The following is a 15,051-nucleotide window of genomic DNA, read 5'->3' on the forward strand; positions in this document are numbered from 1 at the left end:
TTTTAGTCATACAATGTTCTAACACCCATCTCTCTACCAGTGTACCTTTCCCACAATCAATGTTCCTAGTTTCCCTTCCCCATCCTGTCTGCCTCAGTGGCAGGGACCTTCCTTCTTGCTCTCTCTTTTTCTCTCTGTCTCTCTCTTTCTCCTCTCTCTCTCCTTTCTGTCTCTCTTTCTCTCCTCCTCCTCTCTCTCATTTTGTGCAACATGGTTTACAATTGGGTGCTGGCTTTGGGTTGTGGATGTGCCATCAGGGCTTCTGCAGATGCAGAGAAGTGATGGAGGGAGGTAGCCCATCCTTACCCTTAGATAATTTGGAATTTCAGTCATAAAACCCACATACATGATTTTTCAGCAGGTTAATATCTTGGTAAAGTCCGACCTGAGATAGTGGAGTCTGGCCAAGGCCATGGTGGTGATTTTGGATTGAGGGAGTAAGTGGATGCTGGGCCATCTTCTTGGGCGGGCAAGACCCACCCCCTCCAATGTACCCTGTTCTTTCAGCCTTGTGTGGGTCTGAGATTAATCATGACTTCTGATCTCTTTTGAGATTTATTTTTGGGACTCTGAAACATAGCTGCCAAATGAGCATGTATAGATGAGCCAGAGGTTATTTATGGACATGGCTACCACATACCTCACTTTGGTAGTTTAATTTCTCAGGAAACTTGATCCTGAGTTGTTGGAGTCTGGCCAGAGGCACAGCGGTGGTTTTGGGTAGTTGTAAGGCTAAGGAACCATCAGGCTGCTGATGCACTCTTCCAGGGGTGCAGATTGACCTGCTGTCAGCACCGCATTCTCTAGGCCCCAGTAGTGTCCGCAGCAGTATATGTGGCAGGGAAGAAAACTAGGGGCAGGACTCCTACAGTATGTGCTTTGGAAACTTTGGGTGGGCTGCAGCCACCAGCCCAGCAGAACCTTACCAGTGTTCTGTCACCCATCTTTGGTCTCCAGACAGTTGGCATTCAGGGAGGTTTTCCTCTATGATATGCTGTAGGCAGTTCTGGATAAAATGACGGCAGAGCTGCCCTACTGGCACCTATTCATTGGGACCCCATGGGGGGGGACCCAAAGTGCCCCTTCAACTCTGGCACCTCAACATCTGTGTCTGCAGTGGTGCCAAGTTGGACCTGAATATCCCTTAAAACTCTGTCCCCTTAAAACTCTGCTGCCGACCACAACACTGAGACCTGTGGGACCTCCAGTACTTGCTGCTGTGCCATTATGTCTTCTAGTTCTCCCTTAACAGAGGTTTTAATTAAATTTTAATTTATTGTGGAAGTGATGACATCTGCACACACATAGTTGATAAATGCTACACCTTTGAGAGTCCATAGAATGTAAATCACTATGCTGATATTTTTTCAAAACGATATTTCATTTTTTACATCACTGTATCACTGTGTGCACATCTATGCTGTTGTTCATAGATGTGCTCAAATGGACACCAGTAACATCTCCATTTGTCCCTGTTGCATGCTAGTGTAGCCCAATGGCATACTGGGGGCTCTTTCAGGGTCAGGGAAATGAGGACCATTGTTGTTACTGTTTTTGGCATACTGAATATACCATGGGTAGCTTGCCAGGCTCTGCTGTGCAGGCGGGATACTCTCAGTACTTTGCCGGGCTCTCTGAGAGGGACAAAGGCTTTGGGGGCAGCCTCTAATCACCTTTACAGGTGTTCCTAGTCTACTGAATGTAAGGTTTTGGTCAACTGGCATGTTGTAACAATCTGCACACTGACAAACATGCACCTGCCTGTGTCTCTGAGCAGCACCTGGGACATCTGCGGCCTCAGGTTGATCTCCTTGAGGTTGATGGAGTGCGCCCAGAGGTTGTTGAGCAGCTGGCAGAGGATGACCGTATCATAGAGGGTTTGTGCCAGGTCAAACAGCTGTGCTAAGTCCCAGGTCACCTGGTGTTTGGCTGACAGCACCCCAGAGTGGATAAGCCACTGCACACACTGCTTCCATGGCTCTATGTTCAAAGGTGCTGCAACTCAACCTGGCCTGGGCAGGTGGTGATGCTGCGGCTACCCCTGCGGTTTCTCCGTGCCCTGCCAACGCCTTTCTGTCTAAATCTTTCAAAACAGCTGGCGATGTCCATCAGGAATCACGTGTAGAGTTCCAGCAAGGATCACACGTAGAGCTCCATACCTGCCGTGCTGAGCCGTGTGTTGGCTAAGGTGAGATGGTGAGCCAGGTTCATTTGGAAGATGGCGCCGACATCACCTGAACCCCTCTCAGTCTCCGAAACCTGGCTCACCATCTCGCCTTAGACAGCGTGCAGCTCAGCACGCCAGGCATGGAACTCTACTCGTGATCCCTGCTGGAACTCTATGCGTGATTCCTGATGGACATCTCCAGCTGTTTTGCAAGATTCGAACAGAATGCCTGAGTCTGGGGGCGATGCGGGCTCTGTAGATTGAAGGCAAATGGCGCTGCTGCCGCCCAAACCCCTTGCACTCCTTTTTTAGATAAACTGAAAAAATATATTGTGACTAATTCTATGCTAATCCATGTTAAAATTAACATGAAATAGATAAATTCTACAAAACACAATTTACTGAGTATAAATACACTTACACATTATCTGTAACATAATATTTTTTAAGACTAAACTATTTCTTCCTTTAGCGAATTTGGAATTATTTGAGTGATACCTTTTGAATTTAGAAAATTTCTTTCTGATACAAACTGGGAGTTAAGAAGTTTAGTCCACTGATCATATTAGCTTACATCTTACTATTTTGACATTCATCTCTTCCCAGACCTCTTATAGTAGTGTCTTTTTAATTTATTTATTTCTTTCTTTAATACAAAGTATAACAATTTTATTTTGGGGGGGTCACAGTTTACAATATTCAGAAACTACTTCCAGTTATGTGCTTAGAGATAGGGAGGTCACTTCTGGTTGTACTCGGAGCATCATGCGGTGCCAGGCTGGAACCTGTACCACCTACATGCAAAGCTTGAACACTAGCCCATCTCTCCAGCCCTACTTTTCTTTTACCATCAGAAATTGTGTTGACACTACTAATCTATTAGCAACTCTTTTTTGGTCTCTGCATTTAATAGTCACTCTATACTTCATTGCTTGATTTTGTATTTGGCCCACACCCAGCAGTGCTTAGGGCTTATTCTTGGCTCTGCACTCAGGGGTCTCTCCTGGTGTGCTCAGTTAACCATATGGGGTTCCATAAATCAAACCCAGGGCAGCTACATGCAAAGCAAGCATCTTACCTACTGTAATATAGCACTGGTTCCTCCATCCATTTTTAAAATTTTTTAATTTTATTTTGTATTGAGTCACCATGTGGAAAGTTACAAAGCATTCAGGCTTAAGTTTCAGGTATACAATGGTCAAACATCCATTCCTTTACCAGTGCACATATTCCACCACCAAGAACCCCAGTATACCTCCCGTCACACTCCCACCCCCCCGCCTGTGTAGCTGATAATTTTCACTTTACTTTCTATTTACTTTGATTACATTCAATATTTCCACAAAAAATTTACTATTATTGTTTGGAGTTCCCCCCCCCCCAATCATATGGAAGCATTTGATAATTTGTTTTCTATTGCTGAGAATGAAGAGATATGAGGTTGTGGCCGTGCAGTTTTGGATTTCTGTATTTTAGTATTTTAGTAACTAAGTCCATGGAAATTTCTGCCAGAAATTGCATCATTGCAGGCTTGAACCTCTCTTTAGTGGTCCTTATAAGATGGCGATCATCACACCTTCCACCACCACCCCAAAAGGAAAAGCCAAGAGAGAGAGAGAAAAACCTTTCACCTCCTGGGGCGGCATGGGGCCATGGCTTAGTTCACAGTCTAGAGACATTTCTTCAAGAAGCTGCTGGTACCAAAAGTAGTTGAGCTGGCCTTTGGGATCATGGTCATCCAGCAACGGAGAGGCCGCACACGTGTGGCCATTCGGGTCACATCTTGGTGGAATGCCGTAGTGTCTTTTTTATCATTGCCTTATGTACATTTGATATTTGCAAATCTCAAATTATTTAAATCCCACTTGAGTTTTGCCATTTTTTATATCATAGCGAACTTGTCATGTAGTAAATTCTTCTAGTCTTTAATTCCTCGAGCAAGGATTTATTTATACTATACTTAGACTCTATGAATTTATTCAAGCTGCTCTCTTCATGCAGAAATAAGTGGTTTCTAATACAAAAGGGAAGAAGACTGTGGGACAACCCTTGAGCTAAGCCCAGTATGATAGCAGTAGAATAGTAGTCGTTTGTTTCTTTATTTCTGATGCCTTAGTTACTGCATGTAAATCACCTGATACATTTTTTTTTCTTTTTGGTTCACACCCGGCGGTGCACAGGTGTTACTCCTGGCTCATGCATTAAGGAATTACTCCTGGCGTTGCTTCGGGGACCAGATGGGATGCTGGGAATAGAACCCAGGTTGGCCACGTACAAACCAAGCGCCCTACCCTCCATCCCCACCTGACACTTTTTGTACTCTGTGACAAGACAAAAAGCAGAAAGAAACAAACTTAGAGCTAAGCAAAGAGCTTATACAGCCTTTGAACTGAATAACCTTTTGGGAAATGTGTCAAGGAGGTGATATTAGTTAGAAGGCCATACCAGTTAACATTACTCAAGGAAATTATAAATGTTATAAAAGTAGGCCTGGACTTATATCCAAAAGTCAAAGTCAGGATGGCTGAATTATATAATTGTTGGTGACATCCAAGAAATAACTTCTAGTGGAGGTGCTAGTTCTCTCTTCTTTCACCTAATAATCAGAGAAAATTTTGCTGGTGTATTACCAAGTGGTGCTTGAAGTTTCAGGAAAAAAATTTAAAACAAAATTACATATCTTATTTATTATGGATATTTTATTGCCATCAAGGATCTTTCTTTGCTTCCCCAAAGTTAAAAGAGTTATAAGGACCAAATGAGTCCTTCTCCTACTTCAGGTCAAAGAAATCACAATTTGACACTGGAAAAAGGAACAGAACTGACCACTGAGGGCTTTAGGTAGGTGTTAGAAGTGTTGGAACAATTAATGTTCAAGAGCCCTTTGAATTCTAAGATTTAGTTAAATTAAAACATGCATATTTTGGGGCTATATTTTGCATTTTATTGACAGTCCTGTGCATTTGTTGATGCTTATAGCTTATATTGAAATCTTGAATTTGGGTGTAGAGATTCGGAGTGAATTTAATTTATTTGCTTAATTTTAAATCTTAAATTGTGAGAAAATGTTATAAAGTTCCTCCAATAATTTGAGGAACAGCCTTAAGGGCAACTTTTTCTAAATATTTCAGACATAACTCATGACCCATTGCACAAGACCTTAAGTGCCAGATGGCTTCAGCTTTCATTGCTCTATTGGAAAAAAAATTGATATTAAAACAGAAATATGGACCTTATAAAAGGTATGATAATGAGCACTATTTGCTTTATCTCAAAAATATGAAAGGAGCCTATTACTATTTTTGTTTTTACCTTCAAGGCTACGGTTTAGAGGACAGTGCATTTACTGAAAAAGTGTGATGAAAAGATCACTTTTCTTAATTGCTCAGAATGTAATGAAGCAGAAAAGATAAGGCAAGCCTTTTGATTCCTTTCCTTATGGATGGTTAATGAATTAAGCATTGCATCTCTTAATACCACTAATTTTAACAAGAAATAGATGCAAGACTTACTGGGACAGATGGCTCTGATGTAGAATGTTGGTACAGAAAGTGCCTTTGGAGTTGGAGAACTGTGTGCCCAGTGGGGCACCCATTGCTGCGGAACAGATGTATTTCCTGCCCTGGTTATTCCACTTGGGTTCTGAAACTAAAGAGGTCCCTGGTGACAAATTCCTCCAACATTTCCAAAACCACATTTCCCAGGAAGGTCTTTCTGAGGTGAAGTAAAGTTAATGGAAGCTCAGTGAGGGGCCAGGATCAGGTTACATTTGGGGACATTTATTATGATTCACACAACACTGTGAACCCCACAGATACCCACTTGGCTGTAACATAGTAGATGTAGAGGTAAGTGAGTTTTCAGTTATTTCACATGATTTTTCCTGGAGGATAGGCAAAATTCCACCCAGCCCACACAAAAAATGCTATGCTGGTGGTAAAATATTCTTCCCACCTCACCAGGAGGGTAAATACTGAGAAGTTGTAAATAATATTAATATCAAAGATGACTAATATTTATTATATTCATCGTATACCAAGAAGTACTCTAAGAACCCTGCAAACATAATAGAATGTGTGGCACAATTCTAAAATTTTAATTCCATATTGCACCTATTTTTAAATAAAAATAAAACAAATTAGAAGATATTTACGTGATCTTAAAAAAAATCTAGGTACCTTTTACCACTTATATTTCAGTCACAGGACTGAAAATCCTTACTGTAAAAAAAAAAAAACCAAAAAAACAAGAAACAACAACAAGAACAAAAGAGAAAGACGTCATTTAAAACCCCAGAAATGGAGCACCCCGGGCTTCCCTCCCCTCCGGACTGCCGGCCGAGTGGCCGGCACGCCGACCCCAAGCGCCGCCGCCGTCCTGTCTTCCAGCAAAGGTCTGTGACGCTCCCTCGACCCGCCCTTCCGGACCCAGCCTGCTCCACGGCCCTGAGCACCCCGGGCTTTCCTCCCCTCGGGACTGCCGGCCGAGTGGCCGGCACGCCACCCCCAGCACATTGACCGCTGTCGAGTTGTGGGAAAGGGGCGTGGCCTAACCACCAGGGGCGTGGTCTAAGAAAAGTGGGCGTGGCCTCATTGCAGGTGGCCAAAGCTCACGCGGCGGCAAGTAGTTTCCTCAACATCCTATCCAAGACTAACATCCTAGCTAGTCGCAAGCAGTAGGACAATAAAACACAAGACTTCACATAAGAACTGAAGGAAACATCTCAGTAGGAGACCAGGTTCTACAACCGGCAAGTTAAAAGCCAACCACTATTAACTGAGCCTATCCACAATCCTTTTTCGCAACAAAAGGAAACAGGGACACTCATCATCAAGGGCCCTCTTTCATATCACCACAAAACAACATGAAGAAACAGCGAAAATCCCCATTGCAACCAGAGGACGATCAAAGGAGTCTGGAAACCTCAATGGGCGTTTCCTACAAACTTGACCTCTCTGAGAAAGAATTCAGACTTGAAATCCTCAACATGTTCAATGAACTCAATGCAAAGATGGACAACTTCAAGGAAGACCTGGCGGAAACAATACAACAGACAGCCGACAAAATACGGGAAGAAATGAGAGCAGAAATAAAAAACCTTCAAAAAGAAATGAAGGATTCCATACATGAAATCAAAAACTCTCTGGCTGCCCTCAACAATAGGATGACTGCAGCCGAAGACAGAATCAGTATGCTTGAAGATGAGCTGCAAGAGGCCTACAGGCAACATCAAACCATGGCAAGAGACCTCAAAATAGCTCTAGCCAGAATCAGAGTCCTAGAGGATGAATTCAAGAGGAACAACATTAGAATCATTGGACTACCAGAACCACAGGGAACCAACCCCAATGAAAAAGACACAGTCAAACAAATCATTGTGGAAAACTTCCCACAGCTGGACAATGCGGGCATCCAGATTCAAGGCGCCCGAAGAGTGCCAGCTAAAAGAGATCCTAACAGAAAAACCCCAAGACATATCATAGTTACAATGATGGACATCTTCCAGAGAGACACAATACTCCAAGCAGCAAGGTCCAAGAAGGAAATCGCATACAAAGGAGCACCCCTTAGGCTCACAGCAGATCTATCAGAGGAAACCCTCCAAGCTCGAAGGCAATGGTGGGATATAGTGAAAAATCTCAATGAAATCAACGCTTCACCAAGAATACTTTATCCGGCTAAACTCTCATTCAAACTAGAAGGAATCATACACTACTTTGGGGATAAACAACAGCTCAGGAACTTCATAGACTCAAAACCAAACCTAAAAGAAGCACTAAAGGGGCTATTGTAAGACAAGAACAACCCCTACAAGCACAACAAACCCTTGCACAAAGACGGCACAAAATCCCATAATAATAATCTCCCTTAATGTCAATGGTCTGAATTCACCAATTAAGAGACACAGACTGGCAAAATGGATTCAGAGACTCAACCCAACATTCTGTTGCCTGCAAGAAACACATCTGAATAGCCAGAACAAACACAGACTCAAAGTCAAAGGATGGAAAACAATCCTGCAAGCAAACAACTCCCTCAAGAAAGCCGGGGTGGCTTTACTAGTATTGGACAACATAGACTTCAGGTTGAAAAAGATTAGAAGGGATAGTGAAGGCCACTTTTTATTAATCAAGGGATGTGTACATCAGGAAGAAATCACACTCCTAAATGTCTACGCACCCAATGAGGGACCAGCTAAATACCTACAACAGCTGCTAAGAGACCTCGAGAAGGACATCTCGAGCAACACAATAGTAGTTGGAGACTTCAACACCGCACTGTCTCCTCTGGACAGATCTAGAAGATTAAAACTCACCAATGAAATACTGGCTTTGAAGGAAGAAATAGAAGAGAGAGGGCTAATAGATCTATACAGGGCTTTATATCCCCAAAAAAAGGAATACACATTCTTTTCCAGTGCACATGGAACATTTTCCAGAATAGACCATGCGCTGGGCCACACAACATACCTCAACAGAATCAACAAGATAGACATTGTACCAGCTATCTTTTCAGACCATGATGCACTGAAGATAAAACTTAACTGTGGACAGATGCAGAAACCAAATCAAACACCTGGAAATTAAATAGCTCGATATTGAACAATGAGTGGGTCAGGAAGGAATCAAGGAAGAAATCAAAAGGTACCTAGAAACAAATGAGAATGAAGACACGAGCTACCAGAACCTATGGGACGCAGCTAAAGCCGTTTTAAGGGGAAAATTTATAGCTTTGCAAGCATATATCAGGAAGGAAGAAAGGGCCCACATAAATAACTTGACTTCACAGCTCAAGACCTTAGAAAAGGACCAACAAAAGGAGCCAAAACCAGGCAGAAGGAAAGAGATAATAAAACTTAGAGCAGAAATTAATGACATGGAAACCCAAAAGACAATCCGGAAGATCAATGAAACCAAGAGCTGGTTCTTCGAGAAAATAAACAAGATTGATAAACCACTAGCAAGACTCACAAAGAAAGAGAGAGAGATAACCCTTATAAGCCGAATCAGAAATGAAAAGGGGGACATCACAACAGAAACCAATGAAATTCAAAAGATCATCAGAGACTACTTTGAAAATCTCTATGCCACGAAACAAGAGAATCTAGAAGAAATGGATAAATTCCTCGACTCCTATAATCTCCCAAGGCTGAACCAAGAAGACCTGGAGTACCTGAATAGTCCAATTAACATCAAGGAAATTGAAATGGTAATCAAAAGTCTCCCCAAAAACAAAAGCCCAGGTCCAGACGGATTCACTAGTGAGTTCTTCCAAACATTTAAAGAGGACCTTTTGCCAGTCCTTCTCAAGCTCTTCCAGGAAATTGAAGAAACAGAAACCCTCCCTAACAGTTTCTATGAGGCTCATATCTCCCTAATACCAAAAGCAAACAAAGACACCACAAAAAAAGAAAACTACAGGCCAATATCCCTGATGAACACAGATGCAAAAATTCTCAACAAAATATTATCAAATAGAATTCAACAACTCATCAAAAAGATCATACACCACGACCAAGTGGGATTCATCCCGGGGATGCAAGGATGGTTTAACATCCGAAATCAATCAACATAATCCACCATATCAACAAAAGAAAAGATAAAAATCATATAATCATATCAATAGATGCAGAGAAAGCATTTGACAAGACCCAGCATCCGTTTATGATGAAAACACTAGCCAAAATGGGTATAGAAGGGACCTTCCTCAATATAGTCAAAGCCGTTTATCACAAGCCTATGGCAAGCATTGTCCTCAATGGGGAAAAACTAAGAGCCTTCCCTCTGAGAACAGGGACGAGACAAGGATGCCCACTCTCTCCACTTCTGTTCAATATAGTACTGGAAGTACTTGCAATAGCGATTAGGCAAGAAAAAGATATTAAGGGCATTCAGGTAGGAAAGGAAGAAATCAAGCTCTCACTACTCGCAGATGATATGATACTATACTTAGAGAACCCTAAAACCTCTACCAAGAAACTCCTAGAAACAATAGACTCGTACAGTAAAGTTGCAGGCTATAGAATCAATACCCAAATGTCCATGGCTTTCCTATATGCAAATAATGAGAGAGAAGAAAGTGACCTGAGAAAAGCAATCCCATTCACAATTGCGCCTCAAAAAATCAAATACCTCGGAATCAGCTTAACAAAGGAGGTAAAGGACTTGTATAATGCAAACTATAAAACACTACTTCAGGAAATAAAAGAGGACACGAGGAAATGGAAAGACATCCCCTGCTCATGGATTGGAAGAATTAATATTGTCAAAATGGCAATTCTCCCCAAAGCATTGTACAAATTCAATGCGATCCCTATAGGGATACCCTTGACATTCTTCAAAGAAATGGAGCAAGCGCTCCTGAAATTCATATGGAACAATAAGCCCCCACGAATAGCTAAAGCAATCCTTGGGAAAAAGAAAATGGGAGGAATCAACCTCCCCAACTTCCAACTCTACTACAAAGCGGTAGTCATTAAAACAGCATGGTACTGGAACAAAGGCAGAGCGGCAGACCAATGGAACAGGGTTGAATACTCTGACATACACCCCCAAATATATGATCATCTAATCTTTGATAAGGGAGCAAGAAATGTGAAGTGGAGCAAGGAAAGCATGTTTAACAAATTGTGCTGGCAAAACTGGATGGCTACATCCAAAAAAATGGGCTTAGACCTCCATCTATCACCATGTACAAAAATCAGATCAAACTGGATTAAAGACCTCAACATCAGACCAGAATCCCTAAGGTACATTGAAGATAAGGTCGGCAAAACCCTCCACGACATTGAAGCCAAAGGTATCTTCAAAGCTGACACGCCACTGACTAAGCTAGTGAAAACAAAGATAAATAAATGGGACTATCTCAAACTAAGAAGCTTCTGCAACTCAAAAGAAGCAGTGACCAAAATACAAAGACAGTCTACAGAATGGGAAAGGATATTTATGCACTACCCATCCGATAAAGGGTTGATAACAAGGATATACAATGCACTGGTTGAACTCCACAAGAAGAAAACTGCCAACCCGATCAAAAAATGGGCTGATGAAATGAACAGAAACTTTTCCAAAGAAGAAATCCGAATAGCTAAGAAGCACATGAGAAAATGTTCAACATCACTAATCATCAGGGAGATGCAGATCAAAACAACAATGAGATATCATCTCACACCACAGAGACTGGCCCACATCCCAAAGAACAAAAGCAACCGGTGTTTGCGTGGATGTGGGGAGAAAGGGACTCTCCTTTACTGCTGGTGGGAATGCCGACTGGTTCAGCCCTTTTGGAAAACAATATGGACGATTCTCAAAAAGTTAGAAATTGAGCTCCCATTTGATCCAGCAATACCACTCCTGGGAATATATCCCGGAGAGGCAAAAAGGTATAGTAGAGATGACATCTGCATTTCCATGTTCATTGCCGCTCTGTTCACAATAGCCACAATATGGAAAAAACCAGAGTGCCCGAAAACAGATGATTGGCTAAAGAAACTCTGGTATATTTACACAATGGAATACTATGTAGCTGTCAGGAAACATGAAGTCATGAAATTTGCATACAAGTGGATCAACATGGAAAGTATCATGTTGAGTGAAATGAGTCAGAAAGAAAGAGACAGACATAGAAAGATTGCACTCATATGTGGATTATAATGTAACTGAGAAGTACAAGTTGGCAACGATGCAACTTCTGGCAGATATCTCTCTGGACTTAGTTACTAAAATACTAAATTACAGAAACCCAAAACTGAGAGGCCGCTAAGTGTGGTCACTCGACCTCATACTTCTTCATCCTCAGCAATGGAAAACAAATTATCTAATGCTTCCTTTTCAGCAGGTCTGACTTTAGGGGAGAGACTCTCCAAACAAGAATAGTGAGTTTTGTTGAAATATTGTATGCAATCAAAGTGAAAGTAAAGTGAAATTTATTAGTTACACAGGCGGGGGGGGGCTTAGGGTGGGGGGGCTAGGGGCGTGGGGGGGTTTGGGGTGTAAGGGGGCGGGGTGGAGCTATACTGGGATTCTTGGTGGTGGAATATGAGCACTGGTGAAGGGATGGGTATTCGAGCATTGTATAACTGAGATTTAAACCTGAAAACTTTGTAAATTTGTAACTTTCTACAATAAAAAATAAATTAAAAAAACCCAGAAATTATGTCCTTTTTTTTTCAAGTCTTATCTCCCCATTTTTTTCTCTTTAGGTTTCTTGTACTCTAAACCAGTGAGTATAAATAAATTTCTTTGCATGTACATGTCTCAAGTAGTTCCCAAATGCACATGGTTGGAGAGGGTACTCAATTCATCATATGAGTGCTGCGTTGATTATGTCTTTGTATGTTCATAAATGAACAATCAAAGCAGATAATCCAGTTAATGTCTATACCTAAATAAGCAAAGCATTATTTCATTAATTTATATACATAAGCTTCAGATATCTACTGTCAGTAGATAAGTGGGGATTAGGGAGGGACCAGCTACAGTAGATAAGTGAGTAGGGAGGGACCAGCTCTTGCTACCAGCACGGCAGAGCCTAGCAAGCTACCTGTGGCATATTTGATATGCCAAAAACAGTAACAAAAATGGGCCTAATTCCACTGACTCTGGAAGAGTCCCCAATACGGCAGCATTGAGAAGGACAAGCAAGGAGAGGCTGCTAAAATCTGAGGGCCGAACTAGGCTGCCAAAATGAAGAACGACTAAAATGAATGTCTGCACTTTTAATGCACGTACACTGGCATCAGAAGCATCCATCAAGGACTTGATGGTGCAAGCCCAGAAGATCAAGTACAATGTCATTGTCATTGGATTGACCAAAACAAGAAGGCATCGATCACATCACGCCGTTTTCGACATTGGAGAAGAACTGTTCCTCAGAACATGCAACAGTTGAGGCGTCGGTGGTGTCAATGTCCTTGTCAAGACAAACTTGGCCATGAGCAATGATTCATTCAAATGCATAACAACCCGAATCGGATGCTTACATTTGAATAGATGTGGCTCATTGCTGGCAGTTTCTATCTTCATGGTCTATGCACCAACATCCAGCTCTGATTAAGAAGAAATTGAGAAGTTCTACATGGAGCTGGAGAAGTTCTATAAAGAAGACCACACCTTCTACAAGGTCATTGTCGGTGATTTTAATGCCAAGATAGGACCTAGAAGGTCACCTGAAGAACTCCACTTCAGGACGCAGGGCCTAGAATGGAACGAACAGAGTGAGAGACTGAGTTCATCATGTTGACCAAGACCATCCATGGTAACTCACAGTTCCAGAAGGCCAGATATGAACGTTGGACATGGGAGTTTCCCAGTGAACTGTTCCACAATGAAATTGACCATATTATATTCACTCGACGGTTTTGCCTAACCAATGAGTGTCGCTGTTGTCCCAAAATTCCAAACACGATCAGACCAGCATCTCCTTAATGAGAAATTCTACTTCATGGAATAGGAAGAAAGGGCTGCAAAGTTTAAGAAGAGAACTCCTAGAATGACCACCAACTGGGAGCTCTATGGCACTATTGCGGCAACATGGGAAGATGTTGTCATTGAGGACAACAATGAGGAATACGATCACCTGGTTCAGCACCTCCATGATTGTGCGAGGAACACTGAGAGAAAGCCACAAAAAGATGCCTGTCTTCAGAAACTCTCAAGCTCATTTACCAATGTGGCTTGGCGCAAGCCTCAAGCAATCACAAGCTAATGTCCAAGCTTGCAAAGCAGTGCAGAGAAGTGATAAAGGAAGACCTCAAAGAGAGAAGAAGAGTAGTGTTCGCCAATGCAGGAGAAGCCGGGAAAAATATTCACAATGCCTGCCTATCCTTTGCCAAATGTAAGACCAAGATGACTGCCCTCTGATGTCCTGATGGATCTATCACATCTTCCAGAAAGACAATGAAAAAGGTTATCCACAACTTCTACTGGGATCTCTTCAATAGCCATGTCCACCTGTCCACATACCAAATTCTACAGGATGGATATGTCATTCCCAGCGTTCTCCCTTCCTATATCCAACATGCCATTTCGTCGGTAAAGAAGTATATGGCACCCAGTCCAGATAACACCTGAAGAATCTGCCGCCAGTACTCACCAGTACACTGGCTCAGCTCTTCACACACTACCTGTCTAAATGCACATTTCATCCCAATAGAAAACCAGCAGGACAGTTCTGTTGTACAAGAAGGAAGACATTCACAATATTGGCAACTATCGCCCAATCTGCCTGTTGACTGTCAGATTGTTGTTCACTCAGTCATCCTGAATAGGGTTGGCAGAAAACTAGATGAAGGCCAACCATGCAAGCAAGCAGGGTTCCAAAAAGGATTCAGCACCATCAGCCATATCCACACAGTGACCAAGCACATTAAGATTCTGCGAGAGTTCAAGATGCCGCTCTGTCTAACATTCAGTGATTTAAAGAACGCCTTTGATTCTGTTGAGACTGAAGCAGTCACTGAAGCCCTACCCAAACAGGGCATTCAAATTCAGTACATCAGGATCCTCTGTGAACTGTGTTATGAATTCAGCACCAGGATTTCATGATTATACAAAGAAGTGATCATCGACATAAAGAAAGGGGTGCGGCAGGGTGATACCATTGCACTGAAACTCTTCAGTGCCACCCTCGAGAACATCATGCTACTACTGGAATGGGAAGGAATGGGATTGAAGACAGACAGTTGACAACTACATCACCTCTGCTTCGCTGATGACATCGTTCTAATAACACCAAACATTAGCCAAGTGGCACAAATGCTGGCCAACTTCGACCATGAGTGTGGAAAGGTTGGCCTACAACTGAATGTCATGAAAACAATGTTCATGAGAAACGGACTAGTTCCTGACATTCCATTTGCTCTCAACCAGATGAACATCTCCGAA

The 15,051-nt window shown here is 42.2% G+C and overlaps 1 pseudogene; it reads left to right on the forward strand.

Moving 5' to 3' along the window:
* Positions 1-12,868: 12,868 nt before the first annotated feature.
* Positions 12,869-15,051, forward strand: part of LOC129405849 (uncharacterized) — an 84,615-nt pseudogene continuing 82,432 nt past the window's right edge.

Source organism: Sorex araneus, chromosome 6, assembly GCF_027595985.1.
Source record: "Sorex araneus isolate mSorAra2 chromosome 6, mSorAra2.pri, whole genome shotgun sequence".
NCBI classification, from domain to species: Eukaryota; Metazoa; Chordata; class Mammalia; order Eulipotyphla; family Soricidae; genus Sorex; species Sorex araneus.